A 19104-nucleotide genomic window follows, 5' to 3' on the forward strand; every position below is an offset into this window, starting at 1 on the left:
AATAAACTAAATGCATGTTTTAATCACAATGATAAGATCAGTAGTTTTGAACTGATTTGTGCACAAATTGTCTATGACAAAGTATAAGTCTATCTACTGCCCTGTTGCTGTGTTTATTTTATTTACAACCTAAACACTCTGAAAAATCCTTTGGTTTGACAACAACCCAGAGTTTCAGAGATTTTTGTCCTATGAATTTATCTAAATCCACTGGTGTAGTTATTCAAAACAAATGTCTTTTTTCTTTTTAAATAAATAAGTGGATATAGAGTCAGTTATGACTAGATTCCAGTTCATTTCTCTTTGAAAAAATAAATATAATTGCCTAGCACACAGTTGAGTAGAAAGATAACTAAAAACATTCAGTTTCCTTTCTACAATATTGTTAAGGCTAGATTACATTTTTTTTAGAAACAGTTTCTGTTTTTCTTTTTTTTAATAGAGGGATAATCTATCAATAAGAGTAATCATAATAATTAGTGGAATAATTAATTTCTTACTTTTTCAATAAATTTTCAATATAGTCCATTTTATTTAATTGTTTATGAGTTTTAACACAGAAAGGATATTTTAAAAAGCTATAAAAAAGTAAAAGGAAATAAATTAAAACAAATTAACTTTATTACTTAATTTTCCTAAAACTGGATGCAAATAATAAAATGATTAAATATTTTTTTAATGTCTACATAAGCATACTTCAAATTCTAATGCACATTAATTAACCAATTATATGTTCATTGGATATCTGAATTTTTTTTAGTGTTTTTTTTTTTCCCTACTCTTCTGGAATTCCCACTATCTAGTCACCTAGTACCAAATTCACAATCCTGAGTGAGTTCTACAAAATTGAGGAGGCCTAGTTGAATACAAAGTCTCAGTCTTCAGCATGAATCCATGTCTGATCTGTGACTGTATTTGACAAGGTAAAAGGAAACCTTTATATATTATTTATTACTTTTCCTTAAAGCCTTGAAAATTACTAAAGCTCTAAGTACCTATCAATATTTTACTTGGGCCTCCTCCTGGGAAATGTGCAACTGATGAAGATCAATGCAAAAGGTATACTTTTCAGTTTTCCAAATTTTATCTTTCAGTATGCTTTTTGATGTGATATTTCACTAACAATTCTTCCCAATCTGCCTTCTAATGATTGCTCATTCCTCATGTAGTCTGTACTTGCCCATCTTTGTTAGATAATTTACCAAGACAGGTTTTTATTCATCTGGGATACTCTAAAATTTTCTCTTTGCACTTTCACATTTATTGACAACCTACTATACTAAGCAGTTTACTTCAAAACAAACACACGTGTATACAGCTCCTAAGGTATAGGGTTTAATCTACAAAATGACACAGAAGGTAACTACAATTTTTGTCATTTTAAAGATTAGAAAGCTATGGCTCTTGCTTCAAGGAAGCGAGGATAACATGAAATTTCAGCTTGGCTCTGTCTGATTCAAAGTCCCATGTCCTTTTCTTTCACCTGGTTGCTTGGGTTAGATCATTTCCAGCTTTCTGACACCAGGGACTGGTTTCCTGGAAGACAATTTTCCACGCCAAGGTGGGAGGGTTTGGTTAGTAGTAACGGGGAGTTAGGGGAGTGAAGGGAAGCAGGGGCAGTTTGCCCTCTGGCTTCCAGTTCACCTCCTGCTGTTTGGCCCCATCCCTAACAGGTCGACCATATCTGTCTGTGCTTGGGGGTCGGGGACCCCTGGGTTAGAGAAATCACTCAATTAGAAAAATCACAGAACAATATTTGTGATATTGTTGTCTCCTAATGACTTTCCCCTTCTTAAGTGTTAGCTTGACTTCATGATTCTTTAAAAAAACAAAAAACAGACCATGAAAGAAGTGATAGGCTGCCATTTCTAATTTGAGTGTGCTTAGCGGTTCAGTCATGTCCGAGTTTTTGCAACACTATGGACTGTATCCCGCCAGGTTCCTCCGTCCATGGGCTTTCCCAGGCAAGAATACTGGAGTGGGTTGCCATTTCCTCCTCCAGGGGATCGTCCCAACCCAGGGATAAAATCCAAGTTTCTTGCATTGGCAGATTCTTTACCACTGAGCCATCTGGGAATTCCATCATTTACAATACTAGGTTATAAAAGAGACTGTGGCTTTTGCTTTGGATGCTGTCTCACTTTCTCTCAAATCACAAGCTTCTGGAAGAAATCAGCTGTATATTCTGAGGCAGCCCAACAGAGATACAAGAATAAACTTAGAGGGGGGACATTTTGAGACTTGCCAACCAACGGACAAGTGAGCGAGCTCTGAAGCAGAACTTAGTTAAGTCTTGAAATGACTTCAGTACTAGCTAATACCTTGATTGACATCTCTTGAGAGACCCTAAGTAAGAACCATCCAGCTAGAACCCGAGTGGCTGCCAAGGCTCTGGCTGCCCGGGCAGTGGGTGTCTGAACCATGAGCGCAGATGGCGGGGAGTGACCCGGTCGCGTCTGACTCTGTTGCGACCCCATGAACTGTTAGCCTTCCAGGCTCCTCTGTCCATGGGATTTCCCAGGTACTGCTTTTCTGTCAAGAATTGACTATGTCGGAGTGAAAGGACGCTACCTGTGCAGACACTGTCTGTGGAACCTTTGAAGACGGTAGTATAGTGTTCAATTCTGCAGGGAGCACCTGTGGATCAAGCGATGGTGGAAGTTGTTTCGTAAAGGCAAGAAGCTCCACAGCAGTAGCAGTTCCCAGAGCAGTGAAATCAGTACCAAGAGCAAGTTGGTAGACTCCAGCCTTGGGGGGCTGTCACGGTCCAGCACCGTGGCAAGCCTCGAAACTGATTCCACCAGGAACATAGGACAAAGCAACAATTCGGGCACCTGTGCAGAACTGCGAATAATGTTGGTGCCACTGGGAAACTGAAACTTTAGGAGGGGAAAAGTTGGAAGAGCCGCTGGACTTGATAAATTATATAGCTATTGCCCAGCAAGATGAAAAGTTGTCCTTTGTTCCTCTGAAGGAAGAATTTATTATGAGAGTTTCCAAGTACAGTATAAAAGTATCCACATCAGATCAATATGGTGTTCTTCATAGGCTCGCTCTGTATTTAATTATCCGGATGGTGTGTTTCCATGACGGTCTTGAGGCAGGAAACAGCTTTCTGGCTCTGAAGACCACAGATGCGGGCAACCAAGAATGCAGTCTGTGGGTTTACCAGTGCAACAGCCTGGAACAAGCACAAGTAATCTGCAAAGTTTTACCAACAGCTTTTGACTCTGTATTGATTTCTGAGAAACCTTGAATTCTGCAGTTAAGGGGGAAGTAGGCTTCATGTGCAAGTTCAGCTGTTTTCTCAATAGTTCTGTTTCCAATCCGCAGTGAAGAACTTTTATGGAAATATGAGCGATCCTTTGCTTTCGATTTTCTGAAAAAAATGCAATCTATAAAATGTCAGTCATTTGTTTGTTTGTTTGTTTTTTCCATTAAAATGTGTCTTATTTAACAGTGGAAACAAACAAACAAAAAGAATCATCCAGCTAAACTATTCTCAAATATCTTACCCACTGTAACTGTGAGATAAGAAATGTGCTATTTTCATTTTCAAAGTTTGAGGTTTTTTAATGTGGTAATAAATATAATGTGGTGTGATTTTGAACTGTGGTGTTGGAGAAATCTCTTCAGAGTCCCTTGGACTGCAAGGAGATCAGACCAGCCAATCCTAAAGGAAATCAGTCCTGAATATTCATTGGTAGGACTGATGCTGAAGCTGAAGCTCCAATACTTCGGCCATCTGATGCGAAGAACTGACTCATTGGAAAAGACCCTGATGCTGGGAAAGATTGAAGGCAGGAGGAGAAGGGGGTGACAGAGGATGAGATGGTTGGATAGCATCACCGATTCAATGGACATGAATTTGAGCAAGCTCCGGGAGTTGGTGATGGACAGCGAGGCCTGGCATGCTGCAGTCCATGGGGTCCCAAAGAGTTGGACATGACTGAGTGGCCAAACTGAACTGAATAAATATAATACTCAAAAATACATATTGAATAAATAAATGAATAAATGCATGAATGAATAAATGCCAGGACTTTGAGTTCTGGATCTATATCTGATTCTGACATCTATTACATGAGAAAAAGAACTCACTAAAGAGAACTGCAAATGATTAGAACTGCAAAATAACATTTATGATTGAACTGTCTACAAATGTAGCAATAGTAGGGCTTCTGGGGTGGTGCTAGTGATAAAGAACCTGCCTGTCAGTGCAGGAGATGGAAGAGATGCAGTTTCAGTCCCTGGGATGGGAAGATTCCCTGGAGGAGGGTATGGTAACCCACTTCAGTATTCATGCCTAGAGAATATCATGGATAGAGGAGCCTAGTGGGCTATGGTCCATAGGGTTGCAAAGAGCTGCACGTGACTGAAGCAACTTAGCACGTATGGGTAGCATACATGCTAAGTTGTAGTAATTGCCCAGAAAATTGGATAGGTTAAAACAAGAAAAGGTTTTAAGCAGAAATTATTTTAAATAGGTTTTTCAAGGAAGAGTTTCAAACTCAGACACCCTCTCATCTATCCAGGATGGCTTAAGCCTGATGCCTTAGGGCTGAATTAGATGAGGTGCCTCTCACTCTTTGATATTATGATAATTAGTACTTACTAAGCCCCTATGGGGTATATGTCCCATTCTGGGTGCTATTTGAAGGCTAGTTTAGTCATGATCCTTTTGATTTGATAAAGAGAATGCTCCATACATATTAATTACAAAAATCTTTCCAACTCATTAAATTTGTGACCTCTTTGCTTTTTTGAAATTATAGCACAAATTGTCTGTACAATTCATTTGACAATAATTCATGTACTGGCTTGTGACATTTCTTGAATTGTTGTTTTATTGATGTTTAATTCTTCATGTAAGGAAACATTTCTGACTTATTATTTCATAATGTGCATCTCTGCATTTTTAACCATACCAAGCCACACAGTCAAACTTACAGGTAGTTAATTCTAAATATTAGACACAATGACCATATGGAAAATACCACCTTGTTATCACATTTTAGCTGTGATGTGTACCTGTGCAATATAATTTTGAAGCCCCGGTCTCCCTGTTGTACTCATCTAGAGATGTCTAGGTCACTCTTTATTCCTGAAGGATTTTGAATCATGGTTCATTGTCATGGTTCTCCATGATTTTAATAACCAAGCTGTTGAAGAAATACAACAGAAGTGTTTGTTGCTCAGTCATGTCCAACTCTTTGTGACCCCATGGACTGTAGCCTGCCAGGCTCTTTTAGAACACTGGGGTGGATTGCCATTTCCTTCTCCAGGGGATCTTCCTGACCTAGGGATCGAATCCGGGTCTCCTGCATTACAGGCAGACTCTTTACTCTCTGAGCCACCGGGAACTATGGGGTACAAGAGTAGTATAAAAAAGTTTTACTACTGGATAAGTATTAAACCAGAATGTGATGTATATTACTAGCAATCTGCTAAGAGATTGCAAGGACAGAAAGACATCTCACTCTTTAAATAGCCAAACAGGTAAAGCCCATTATTTACTTGTTTTCAAGATAACCTATAACTTGTCCTCCAATAAGAAAGCTGAGCAGCACTATTTTCAAATACAGTTTATCCCAAATTCATCTGGTAATTGCTACTGGTGTTAACTGACTCTATCAAGAGGAAAAACAAAGTTACTGTATCTTTATGACAGGATATACTTTTACAACATGGAGCAAGACATCCATTAAAGTTAGGCTGCTACCCTACCATAGATGTTGAGGTCCTTGATAAAGGCACCCCTGAGTCACATAACTGGGAAGAGGCTTTTCCAATTTCTGAAAAGATTTATATACAGCCCAAAGAGACAGAGAAAGAACTTACAAGTTTTACAAAGTAACTATTCTAATATAGGGAGAGGGGAGACTTGTCTTCTCTTATTTTCAACAGGGAGACTTAAGCCTCTTACGTTTATTATTTGTACTTACAGTGCAGATAATCTTTTTGATACCTAGCATTCTCTCAGTATGTCAAACTACCCCAGCTATCTCCTCCTGAAGTTATTGCTTAAATCGCATACTTATCAAACTATAAGAAAGTGAAAGTGAAGTTGCTCATTCATGTCTGACTCTTTGGGACCCCATGGACTGCAGCCAACCAGGCTCCTCTGTCCATGGGATTTTCCAGGCAAGAGTGCTGGAATGGGTTGCCATTTCCTTCTCCAGGCAATCTTCCTGACCCAGGGATTGAACCCAGGTCCCCCGCATTGCAACAGATGCTTTACCATCTGAGCCACCAGGGAAGCCACCACCAAACTGTAAACCTTATATTATTTCAATGTGAAGCGCTCCTTTCCCCAAAAATCACATTTGATTTCCCAACCCACTCCCTCAGAGTACTTCAGTTGTAATGCATCTTTCTGTCCACCTGGACCTACAATCCATTGATCTTATATTTCCCCATTTTCCATTCCCATAGTACCCATACCTTCCTGATTATCAAGCTCTGATTCCATGGCTTTTCATTAAAATCATTCCAATGCATACATTCTTAATTCTTTTATTCTCCCTCTTCCATAGAGATGGAGGTCAGCACTGCAGAAGTCCAGCCTTTTGTTCTCCTCCTCACATACAAACAAGGCAGTGGACTGTGACAGGAGAGAAACAAATGTTGACTTGTCTCACTTTAACTTTATGACTGTCCTTCACACAGGAACCTTGATACTGCCTAGCAGTTCTGCTACATGTGTCTAATCCAGTCAATCTCCTTTCCTCAGCAAGCACTTCATCTTTTCTTTTCTCTCTTTCAAGCACTTTTTCAATCTTCAATTTTGTTTGTTTGTTTGTTTGTTTCACTAAGAAAATGGAAGTGATCATCAGAAAACTGCTGTATGTTCCCACATCTGTGTGCTAGCTTGTATCTGTACAAATGTATCAAGTTTCCTTTGAGGTTGATGGTCATAAAATTATTTAAAAAAACACAGAAATATACCCCCTAAACCTGACAAAAAAACCTATGCACCCCTCTCTAAGCCATCTTCCCATGAGCTCTTCTCCTAATTTTTGACTTCTAGTAAGGTAAATACTTTGAGTTATCTATTTTTGTTTTCTCTTGTTCCCCTCATCTTTTTCACCCCCAAATAAATCCCCAATATTTTTTCTTCCCATAGTTCTAAACAGTTCTTGCCAAGGTTATTAATGATGTCAGTTCAGTTCAATTCAGTCACTCAGTCGTGTCCGACTCTTTGTGACCCCATGAACCACAGCATGCCAGGCCTCCCTGTTCATCATCAACTCCCAGAGTTTACCCAAACTCATGTCCTTTGAGTCATCGATGCCATCCAACCATCTCATCCTCCATTGTCCCCTTCTCCTCCTGCCTTCAATCTTTCCCAACATCAGGGTCTTTTCAAATGAGTCAGCTCTTTGCATCAGGTGGCCAAAATATTGGAGTTTCAGCTTCAACATCAGTCTTTCCAATGAACACCCAGGACTGATTTCCTTTAGGATGGACTGGTTGGATCTCCTTGCAGTCCAAGGGACTCTCCAGTGTCTTCTCCAATACCACAGTTCAAATGCGTCAATTCTTCTGTGCTCAGCTTTCTTTATAATCCAACTCTCACATCCATACATGACTACTGGAAAAACCTTGTCAAAAAACCTAGTCAAAAAAACCTTGACTAGACGGACCTTTGTTGGCAAAGCAATGTCTCTGCTTTTTAATCTGCTGTTTAAGTTGGTCATAACTCTTACTTGATCTTTATTAATAATCTTCAGAATGATCTCTATAGTTCTTTCTTTGATTAAAATCTACCAGTGCCCTGCTAGCCCATTCAAAATAAAAGCAGAGAAAACTTCACAATGACCAAGACTTAGCATGATATAAATTACCTTGGACTCCTCATTCACATGCACATTGACCAGCGTACTGACATTTTTTTCCTCTGCCTTCACTCTCTGCTCTTCTCTCACTCTCTTCATCCCAGACACAGTGACTTTCTTAAAATTTTTTCCCCCTCACACATGTTGATTAAGCTCCTGTGTCAGGATTTCTGTATTTGCTATCTTTTCTGCCTAGAGTGTGTATAAAAATATATCTTATTCATTGGGCTTCCCTGTGGTTCAGTCAGTAAGAAATCTGCCTGAAGTTCAGGAGACTCAGGTCCAATCCATGGGTCAGGAATATCCCCTGGAGAAGTTAATGGCAACCCACTCCAGTACTCTTGCCTGGGCAATTCCATGGGCAGAGGAGCCTGGTGGGCTATAGTCCATGGGGTTGCAAAAAGTCAAATACAACCTAGCAACTAAAACACCACCACTTTATTCATTACAAGTTTTTAAGAACTCGGCTTAAATTTGATCTTAGCATCTTCCTGAATACCCTAAATAAAAACAATGATTCTTTTCCTCCATCCTGGTATTCCTGCTGCCCTTTATCATGTATTAGCACCACCTGATATACTTCCTCACATGTCTCCTGCCACCAGGTACCCACATGAAAATGGAAGTACCGTAGGACAGAGATGATGCTTTTTTACCCTGCTTTGTCTTTCTAAAAACACTTTCCGGAATAGAATGGGTACTCAACAATTGTTTGATGAGTTGATGATAAATAATTTATGATAATACTTTTTACTCTACACTATATATATTTTTCTTCCTTAACAATAGAGTAATACATAACTATTACTTTTAGGAATATCTAGACTCCTTCACGTTAAGAGAGAAACATTTGTTTATCAACCACTCACTTAGAATACTGTTTTCAAAAACCATCCCCAAGAAAAAGAAATGCAAAAAGGCAAAACGGTTGTCTGAGGAGGTCTTACAAATAGCTGTGAAAAGAAGAGAAGCGAAAGACAAAGGAGAAAAGGAAAGCTATACCCATTTGAATGCAGAGTTTCAGAGAATAGCAAGGAGAGATAAGAAAGCCTTCATAAGTGAATAATGCAAAGAAATAGTGGGAAACAATAGAATGGGAAAGACTAAAGATCTCTTCAAGATTAGAGATATCAAGGGAACATTTCATGACAAGATGAGCACAATAAAGGACAAAAACTGTATGGACCCCACAGAAGCAGAAGATATTGTGAAGAGGTGGCAAGAATATATAGAAGAACTATGCAAAAAAGATCTTAATGACCTGGATAACCACAGTAGTGTGATCACTCACTGAGACCCAGACATCCTGGAATGTGAAATCAAATGGGCTTTAGGAAGCATCACTACAAACAAAGCTAGTGGAGGTGAGGGAATTCCTGCTGAGCTATTTCAAATCCTAAAAGATGATGCTCTTCAAGTGCTGAACTCAATATGTCAGCAAATTTGGAAAACTCATCAGTGTTCTCAGAACTGGAAAAGTTCAGTTTTCATTCCAATATCAGAGAATGGCAATGCCAAAGTTCAAACTATGACACAATTCCACTTATTTCACATGCTAGCAAGGTCATGCTCAAAATCCTCCAAGCCAGGCTTCAATAGTACATGAGCTGAGAACTTCCAGATGTTCAAGCTGGATTTAGAAAAGGCAGAGGACCCAGAGACCGAATTGCCTATATAGGTTGGATCATAGAAAAAGCCAGAGAGTTCCGGAAAATCATCCACTTCTGCTTCATTGACTACGCTAAAGTCTTTAATTGTGTGTATCACAACAAACTGGAAAATTCTTAAAGAGATGGGAATACCAGACCACCTGACCTGCCTCCTGAGAAATCTGTATGCAGTTCAAGAAGCAACCATTAGAACCAAATATGGAACAACAGACTGGTTCCAAATCAGGAAAGGAGTGTGTCAAGGCTATATATTGTCACCCTTTTTATTTAACTTACGTGCAGAATAGATCATGTGAAATGCTAGCTGGATGTGTCACACGGTGGAATCAAGATTGCTTGGAAAAATATCAACAGTCTAAGATATTAAGATAATACCATCTTTAAAGCAGAAAGCAAAGAGAAACTAAAGAGGTTCTTGATGAAAGAGAAAGAAGAGAGTAAAAGAGCTGGCATAAAACTCAACATTCAAAACACTAAGATCATGGCATCTGGTCCCCTCACTTCATGGTATATAGATGGGGAAAATGTAGAAACAGTGACTGATTTTTATTTTCTTGGCTCCAAAATCACTGTGGATGGTGACAGCAGCCATGAAATTAAAAGACACTTGCTCCTTGGAAAGAAAGGTATGACAAACCTAGACAATGTATTAAAAAGCAGAGACGTTACTTTACCAACAAATGTCCATGTAATCAAAGCTATGTTTTTTCCAGTAGTCATGTATGGATGTGAGAGTTGGACCATAAGGAAGGTTGAGAACCAAAGAATTGATACTATTAAACTATAGTGCTGGAGAAGACTCCTGAGAGTCCAATGGGCAGCAAGGAGAACAAACCAGTCAATCCTAAGGGAAATCAACTCTGAATATTCATTGGAAGGATGATACTGAAGCTGAAGCTCTAATACTTTGGCCACCCGACACAAAGAGCCAACTCATTGGAAAAGGCCCTGATGCTGCAAAAGATTGAAGGCAGGAGAAGGGGATGACAGAGTACAGGATAGTTGGATGGCATCACTGACTCAATGGACATGAGCTTGGGCAAGTTCCAGGAGATACTGAAGGGCAAGGGAGCCTGGTATGCTGTAGTCTATGGGGTCACAAGGAGTTGGACATGACTAAACAATAGCAGTATCAGTTAGAATACAAAAACTCATTGAAGGAAATTATTACCATATATTTTTCATATGTCTCACCTTATCTGTCACTAAGTTTTTACTTAATATATGCTCAGCAGAGTATGGTCATTGTGGTTTTAATTGCCTAGTTAATTTCTTTCCTTAATTTTGTGAGAATATACTTAGAAAATTAGCCAGTCACTCCTTAAATTGTCATTTTTCTGTACTTCCTACAAGTTAAGTACTCTAATGGCTCTATCGAGTTATTTTTATGTTAATTAGTATCTCCCCTAATAGATCTCCCTCTTTCCCCTTCAAAATTATACCCCCTATTATTTTTCAATATTCTTATTGGAATTTAGTCAAGTTACTCTCCTCTATATCCATGTGCCATGCCCACCAACTCCACTGGTTTGCTATTCCCATAGCTTCAAAATTAATCTATCCTTTATACTAGCCCAGGTTTCTCTGTATCTCCCAAGGCCTAAGCTAACTTCAAATATTTTTATGATTATAGTAGTCTACATCCTTTCTAGTCTTCTTCAAACACTAAATTACTCTTAGCATGCCTATAGCAATAGTTTTTGTCTTTGTTTTTTTCTGTAATTGTTGGATTATATGTTTAAATATTGACTCTCCAAATGAAGCATCACCATGTTATTCTTTTCCATTTGATCTAGTATCATGCTAAAAACAAGGTGAGAGCTTATTAATTTGTCCAAGTTATCATGAAAATGCTCTAGCTAAATTATAATCATTGTCTGAATGGTAAGTCAAAATGAATCATATTCCATTAATATATAAGGTAATTTCAGTTGAGAATTTTTGTGATTCAAAATTTTATCAAGAGGAACAAATAGGGAGGAAAGAGGGAACTAAATTTCCCTCTCCTCCAAATTAAGTCAGATACTCTCCCAAAAAGATGTGGTAAACATCATGTGACATTTACTTAATAATCCAATCTTTTATATAAGCAAAAAAATTAAAAAAAAATTATACTTGGAAAGAAGTTAAGCCAATATTACTGGGATTTGGTTTTATGAGGAATATGAAGAATTTCTCTATTTTTCCTTATGGAGGAGAAGAAGAATGGTCCTTCCCAAACCTAGTTGTTGGAAACTTGAAGAAATTTATAAAATGGAGAGACAACTATTTTGTGTAAAACTCCGTAGCTCTAGCCTGGTGTGGCAGTGAGAGTAAGGCATGGTAAAAGTATTTGAAGGAGCTTAACATTGAATTCTGGGATTTGGGGATAAACATATAACTGGTGTGTACTTGCCCTGAGGATTATGAACTTGAGAGATAATATAGAGCTTCTGGTGATGGCTGCTCGAGGATAAAAGGTAATGGAGAAGGCATGCACTCCCATTTTTTAGCATGGCAATGTAGATGGATGAGTTTCCCACAGGCAGTCAGAGACAGAGTTTTTATCTAGGATTGGGTCCTAGAGAGGTGAGAGGAATCAGGAACCAGGCTTAAGGAGAACTATAGGAAACCAGATAAAGAGTATAGCACACATGTTGGGGATTTTTTGGAGTGCAGAAGTCCTCATGGGGACTTTTGAAGAACAATTACCTACACCTCATAAAAAAAGACACATTTAAATGAACTCTAAAAAAGAAATAGGATTAGAAGTCAGCCACTGATATTCAAGATGCAGATTCATAAGGGAAGAAACTAAGAAAATATTATTTTGAGTAAGTAGTTTTCATTTACCGTAACTGTTTTCATGATTGCAATATATATATACAAATTTGCCTGGTGCAAAGTAATTTTCAACACAGCTTGAAAACAATTGGAGTCAACCTTTTATTTAAGAAAAGGTTGATGCAAGACTAAGACACATATATAGTTAAGAAAATATTCTGTAAGTATAGAATATTAGAAAGTAGAAAATAACCTTTTATAACATATAAAACTCAATGTTCATATATAATCATTTATTTTTTATTTCTAAGAGGAAAGGATATATACTAAATTCTAAAGAAAGAAAAAACACAGAAAGCTGATTACTGATGTAACTTCACTTTAGTAATAATGCAATTTTATGGCCACGGGACTGGAAAAGGTCAGTTTTCATCCCAATCCCAAAGAAAGGCAATGCCGAAGGATGTTCAAAATATGGGACAATTGTGCTTATTTCACATACGAGCAAGGCAATGCTCAAAATCCTTCAAGCTAGGCTTCAGCAATATGTGAACCAAGAATTTCTAGGTGTATAAGCCAGATTTAGAAAAGGCAGAGGAACCAGAGATCAAACTGCCAACATCTTTTGGATCATAAAAAAAAAAAAAAAAAGCAAGAAAATTTCAGAAGAAAACATCAGGTTTTGCTTCATTAAGTAAGCTAAAACCTTAAGCTTTGACAGTGTGGATCACAACAAACTGTAGAAAATTCTTAAAGAGATGGGAATACTAGACCATGTTACCTGCCTCCTGAGAAATTTGTATGTAGGACAAGAAACAAAAGTTAGAGCTGGACATGGAACAATGAACTGGCTCAAAATTGAGAAAGGAGTGTGTCAAGGTTGTTTATTTAACTTCCACTCACAGTACATCATGCAAAATGCTGGACTGGATGAATCACAAGTTGTAATCAAGACTGCTGGGAGAAATATCAACAACCTCAGATATGCAGATGATACCACTCTAATGCTAGAAAGCAAAGAAGAACTAAAGAGTATCTTGATGAAGTTGAAAGAGGAGAGTGAAGAAGTTGGCTTAAACTCAACATTCAGAAAACTATGATTATGGCATCAGTCCAATCACTTCATGGCAAATAGATGGGGAAAATGTGGAAACAGTGACAGATTTTATTTTCTTGGGCTTGAAAATCACTGTGGATGGTGACTGCAACCATAAAATCAAAAGATGCTTGCTTCTTGGACGGAAAATTATGACAAACCTAAGCAGCATATCAAAAATCAGAGTAAATTGCTGATTTACTTTTGCTGAATTACTTTGTCAATGAATGTCTATATAATCAAAGCTATGATTTTCCCAGTAGTCATGTATGGATGTGAGAGTTGAGACACAAAAAAGGCTGAGTGCCAAACAATTGATGCTTTCAAACTGTGGTGCTGGAGAAGACTCTTGAGAGTCCCTCGGACTGCAAGAAGACCAAACCAGTCAACCCTAAAGAAAATCAACCCTGAATACCCATCGAAAGGACTGATGCTGAAGCTGGAGCTCCAATATTTTGGTCACCTGATGCAAAGAGCCAACTCACCTAAAAGGACCCTGATGCTGAGAAAGGTTGAGGGCAGGAAGAGAAAGGGGCGACAGAGGATGAGATGGTTGGATGGCATCACTGACTCAAAGGACATGAGTTTGAGTATATTCTGGGAGGTAATGGAGGACAGGGAATCCTGGTGTGCTGCAGTCCTTGGGGTCACATAGATTCAGACACAACTTAGCAACTGAACGAGAACAACAACTATTTTATGGTAAATATAGTGATCCTAAAATAATAATATAATGATTTTATACTAAAATGTAATAAAACCTAAATGGTTGATTGTATTAAAACTGAATAATAAATTATATTTAATTTAATAATTGGTTTATTAATCTTTCAAATATAAACTGCTTATGTGTGTTTGAGTAAAATTTGGTTAATTTCAGAGTGTTATTATTGACACTGATTAAACTGGAATATACTCTATCAAGATTTTACCAAGAATGGGGGGAAAATAAGTTCAAAGGAGAAAATGAATAGAAACAGTTCATTTTCCCTATCATCACATAAGGCTTCATTAAAAAAAAGGGGGTGGGGTCATTAGTAGGTGACTCTTACCTCAACAATGAATAGTGAATCCTATCATTTGCATTCTTAGCTATCCGTGAAGGCTTTCAGCTTGATAATTTCATTTTATTTGCTGAAACTAAAATGTGTAAGCCCAAGGAAACCAAAGAATAACATTTTCTGCTGGCTGTCATCCTTTCCAGACTGATTCAATCTGTAGCCGACTGCTTCAGGATGAGTTTCATTATCACCTTTAGGCAATTAATTGATTTCTTGATGCCCACTCTTCTTTCACAGTACAAAGAAGATGTCACTTTTTGTCACAACCTCCCACGAAAGAGGTAGCATACCTTTCAGAGATGTTTTGTCTGCACAAGGACGCATTGTCCCCTGGCTATTTTCCCAGTCTCACACCATACATAAGAATGAGAATCATACTATTGCTCCTGATATACTTTGATCCAAAATGGTATTGGCTGTAGTTTAGAAAGTCAGCCAAAAACAGTGCTGACATTCCTATCATGGTCTGTCATTGCCTTGTTTAAGATCAACGGTTGCTGTAATACCTAAATTAGATTAGCTATTTTGCTTCTGTCATCACAATACCACTTGGCTCCAAGCAGAGTTTTTGGAATATAATAATTTAAATCTCTTTCTCTCTCATGTTTCAATACAGTGTGTAAGTGCAAAGATTCTATACATTATTACACAGGCCACCTGTAAGTTCCTATGTGGTCTCTGGGCTTCCCTCATAGCTCAGTCAGTAAGGAATCTGCCTGCAATGCAGGAGACTTGGGTTCGATTCCTGGGTTGGGAAGATCCCCTGGAGAAGGAAATGACAACCCACTCCAGTATTCTTGCCTGGAAAATCCTATTGTCAGAGGAGCCTGGCAGGCTACTGTTCCATGGGGTTGCAAGAGTCAGACAAAACTTAGCGACTAAACCACTACCATCATGTAGCCTCTACTGGGGTGCAAAATTAAGAGCTTTCTGTAAAAAAATCTTACTGCCATGATTCTACATTTTCATCAGGGATGTGGGCAGAGTCCTCATTGCCAATTCCATGTTATATATTTTTATTTTCCTAAGAACTAAGCAACGTGTATCAGTTCAAGCCAAAATAAACTGCTAGCTGATTTTTTGAAAGAATTTTAAATGACTAAATAATTTTTTTTTTTTTTTCAGAGAAGAAGCTTATCTCTGCCTGGATGAAAAAAAAAAAAAAGAAGAAGAAGAAGAAGAAATGACAGCAATGCAGGGATGACTGCACATGACCAAATAGGGCAAGAGCTGAATGGGAACACCGAACTGGAAAATGATTCTGACAAGTTTTCATCAATACTGACTCAATCCGGTGGACCCTCTAAGTCTCTGAACAAGTATACCAATGTCAAAATGTTTAAGTACTTTAAAAAGCAAGAGAGGGACTCCTTGTGATGATTTTTCCCTACTCACATTTAGTGTTCTGTTTATTTAATAGAAACTTGCTAGTATACCTATAGACTTAGATTTCTTTCTCAAAAGCAGTGGGAAGCAAATGTTTATCATTTGGAAAATAGATGAGGAACTTTAAGCCTGTGGTTTAATTTTGAGTGCAGTCTTTTAGAGGGATTAGTGCATGAGAGGACCTGCAATAGGCTGTGAGTAGAAAAACTCTAGAATCATTATTCCCAAGCACAGAAGCTCTAGACAGGATGCCTATAAGCTTGATTAAATTAGATACTATTAGGAAAAATGGTCAGAATATCATACCTATCTTTCTGATCTGAAGTTTATAGCAGGCTAGGACCTCCAGACCCCAGTAGTAAGCAAGGAGCAAAATAAGTTAAGTTGCTAGCTAGATTTTTGAAAAGGTGTACTCTTTCAGTACTTGAGAGTGTGGTCTAAGGTACAGGTGATAGGATACCACATCTTACTCACTTTTGCTTCCTGGTGCCTAGCACAAAGCAGATACTCAGAAAATGCCTCACAGAATAAAAAATTATTTCCAGCTCTGATTTTTTTTATTAACAACTTTAGTAAGAATCATTCTCTCTATCATGTAGACTAAAAATACTAATGGTCATATTTTACTGGTCATTTCAAGAGCTAACAGGGATAATAAATATCAGTGCATTTAAATTCCAAGGCTTAGAAGATACATGAAGGTTTATATATTTGAAAGATTTCTTCAGCAAATATATTGAAGGTTAATAATGACTTTATATCAATAACAGAAAAAAAAAAAACCCCACAAATATATGGATATTAAATAATACCTTTCTAAATAAACAACCAGTTACTGAAGAAATAACAAGGGACCTCAAAAATACCTAGAGACAAATGACAATGAGAAATGATGACTGAAAACCTATGGGATGCAGCAAAAGCAGTTCTAAAGGGGAAGTTAATAATACAATTCTACCTCAAAGAACAAGAAAAGTATTGAATAGACAACCTAATCATTCACCTAAAGAAACTGCAAAAAGAAGAAGAACAACAAAAAAAGACAAAGTTAGTAGAAGGAAAAAAATAATAAAGATCAGAGCAGAAATAAATGAAAAAGAAATAAAGGAAGCAATGAAAGCGAAAGTCACTCAGTCATGTCTGACTCTCTGTGACTCCATGGTCTATATAGTCCATGGAATTGTCCAGGCCAGAATACTGGAGTGGTTAGCCTTTCTCTTCTCCAGGGAATCTTCCCAACCCAGGGATCAAGCCCAGGTCTCCTGCATTGCAGGCGGATTCTTTACCAACTGAGCGATAAGGGAAGCCCAAGAGTAGTGGAGTGGCTAGCCTATCCCTTCTCCAGCAGATCTTCCTGACCCAGGAATTGAACCGGAGTCACCTGCATCGCAGGCAGATTATTTACCAACTGAGCTATCAGCAAAGATCAATAAAACTAAAACTTGGTTCTTTGAGAAGATAAACAAAATAGACAAACCATTAGCTAGACTCATCAACAGAAAAAGGGAGAAGACTCAAGCAATAAAATTAGAAATGAAAAAGGAGAGGTTATAACAGACAATATAAAAATACAAAGTATCATAAGAGACTATAAGAACAACTATATGTCAATAAAATAGACAACCTGGAAGAAATGGACAGATTCTTAGAAAAGTTCATCCATCCAAGACTGAACCAGGGAGAAATGGAAATTATAAACAAAGCAATTATAAGCACTGAAATCAAAACTGTGATGAGAAATGTCCCAAAAAACAAAAGCCCAGGGCCAGATGGCTTCATAGGTGAATTCTATCAGACATTTAGAGAAGTGCTAATGCCTACCCTTCTCAAACTGTTCCAAAAAATTGCAGAGGAAGGAATACTTTCAAATATGTTCTACGAGGCCACAATCATCTTCATACCAAAGCCAAACAGAAACATCACCCATAAAGCAAGTTATGGCCAATATCACTGATGGATATAGATGCAAGAATCCTCAACAAAACCCTAGCAAACAGAATCAACAACACATTAAAATAATCATATACCATGATCAAGTCAGGTTCATCCAAAGGATGCAGGGATTCTTCTCTATACAATCAATCAGTGTGATATAACTATATTAACACATTAAAAGATAAAAAAATGATAATCTCAATAGATGCAGAATAAGTTTTTGACCCATTTATGTTAAAAACCTCTTCAGAAACTGAGCATAGAAGGATCATATCTCAGCATAATGAAGGCCACATATGACAAACCTATAGCAAACATTATTGTCAATGGAGAAAAACTGAAAGCTCTAAGATCAGGAACAAGATAAAGGTACCCACTCTCACCACTATTGTTCAATAATTTTGGAAGTCCTAGTCATGACAATCAGAGAAGGAAAATAAATAAAAGGAAACTAGATTGGGTTTGCAAACAACATATTAGACATAGAAAACCACAACGAGGCTATCAGAAAATTACTAGAGCTAATCAGTGAATTTAGTACAGTCAAGGGATACAAATTCAGTACATAGAAATCACTTATACTCCTATACACCATGAAAAATCAGAAAGAGAAATTAAGGAATCAATCCCATTCACCACTGCAACAACAAGAATAAAATATTTAGAAATAAACCTACCTAAGGAAATATGAGAACTGTATACAGAAAACTATAAGACAATAATGAAAAAAAATGCAAGATGACACAAACAGATGTTCTTGTATTGGAATAATCAATATTGTGAAAATGACTGTACTAGCCAAAGCAATCTATAGATTCAGTGTAATCCTTATCAAAATACCAATGGCATTTTTCACACAACTAGAACAAAATATTTCAAAATTTGTATGGAAACACAAAAGCCCCTGAGTTATCAAAGCAATCTTGAGAAAGAAGAATGGAACTGGAGGAATCAACCTTGATGACTTCAGATTATACTACAAAGTTCCAGTCATCAAGACAGTATGGCACTGGCACAATACCAAACACATAGGCCAATGGAACAAGATAGAAAGTCCAGAAAAAAACCCACATACCTATGGGCACCTTATCTTTGACAAAGAAGGCAAGAATATACCATGGGGAAAAGACAGTCTCTTCAATAAGTGGTGCTGGGAAACTGAACAGCTATGTGTAACAGAATGAAATTAGAACACTTCCTGCCACCATATACAAAAACAAACTCAAAATGGATCAAAGATCTAAATGTAAAATCAGAAACTATAAAACTCTTAAGGAAAAAATAGGCAGAACATTCAATGACATAAATCACAGCAAGATCATCTATGATCCACTTGAAGTGATGGAAATAAAAAC

At 37.6% G+C, this 19104-nt stretch overlaps 1 pseudogene; it reads left to right on the forward strand.

Moving 5' to 3' along the window:
- Positions 1-2431: 2431 nt before the first annotated feature.
- On the forward strand, positions 2432-3256 carry LOC133074524 (integrin beta-1-binding protein 1-like; annotated as a pseudogene).
- The last annotated feature ends 15848 nt before the right edge of the window (positions 3257-19104 follow it).

Source organism: Dama dama, chromosome 20 (assembly GCF_033118175.1).
Source record: "Dama dama isolate Ldn47 chromosome 20, ASM3311817v1, whole genome shotgun sequence".
Lineage (NCBI taxonomy): Eukaryota > Metazoa > Chordata > Mammalia > Artiodactyla > Cervidae > Dama > Dama dama.